The sequence below is a fragment of the Neomonachus schauinslandi genome, chromosome 1, assembly GCF_002201575.2.
Source record: "Neomonachus schauinslandi chromosome 1, ASM220157v2, whole genome shotgun sequence".
NCBI lineage: Eukaryota > Metazoa > Chordata > Mammalia > Carnivora > Phocidae > Neomonachus > Neomonachus schauinslandi.
This window is the reverse complement of record NC_058403.1, coordinates 198,212,887-198,213,852: the sequence shown is the minus strand read 5'-3', so window position 1 is coordinate 198,213,852 and position 966 is coordinate 198,212,887.

Sequence of the window (966 nt, the reverse complement as noted above, 5' to 3'; positions counted from 1 at the left end):
TCAGGGAGAACTAGCAGAAATTTCGCAACAGAAACATGCTCACAGGAATTCCATTTATTGGAATTATCACAGATTAAACACAGGCAAAGTTCTAGAAAACCCTCCCAGTAGTAATTCTGGCCATTTGAACTCCTAATTTTCTCTCTAATCCATCCTCATTTGTTGCCTGCTCTGCTATGATCTCCATCCTGTCTGCCTTCACCACTGTCTCTGGAGGTAACTTCTTAAAAACAAATCTGACCTTACCTCAGCTTTAATGGCATTCATAATCTGTCCTAAATTGCCCTTTCCAGCCTCATCACCTAGGAGCCCTCCCTCTCACAATTTCTGGTCATATGGCAAGACTTTTCTACGAATATCCTCCACCTTGAATGTCCTCTCCTCCCACGTTATCCTGAAAAACGCCTCCTCATCCTTCAAAGTCCAATTTAAAGCTCTCTCCTTGAAGCTTTTCTGAACTGGAAACTTCAAGTCTCACAGTTTTGTATTATAATGTTGACACAATGTATTATATTTATTTTTTTAAAGATATATTTATTTTAGAGAGAGAGATTGGGAACAGGGGACGAGAGGGGCAGAGGGAGAGGGAGAGAATCCCAAGCAGACCCCCTGCTGAGTGTGGAGCCTCACACGGGACTCGATCCCAGGACCCTGAGATTCAGACCTGAGCCGAAACCAAGAGTGGAACACTCAACTAACTGAGCCACCCAGGTGCCCCTATAATTATTTGTTTATAATTCTATTTCTCAGGTACACTGTCAATTTCCTGAGGTTAGGGTCTGTCTCATTCATCCAGAGTTCCTGGCATCTAGCATAATGCTTGGCTAAGTGCTCAATACTGCTCAAGGGAAGGGTATTCTCTTTCTTTCTTCTTTCTCTTTCTTTTTCTTTCTTTCATTCTTTCTTCCTTTTCTTTCTCTCTTTCTTTCTTTCTTTCTTTCTTTCTTTCTTTCTTTCTTTCTTTCT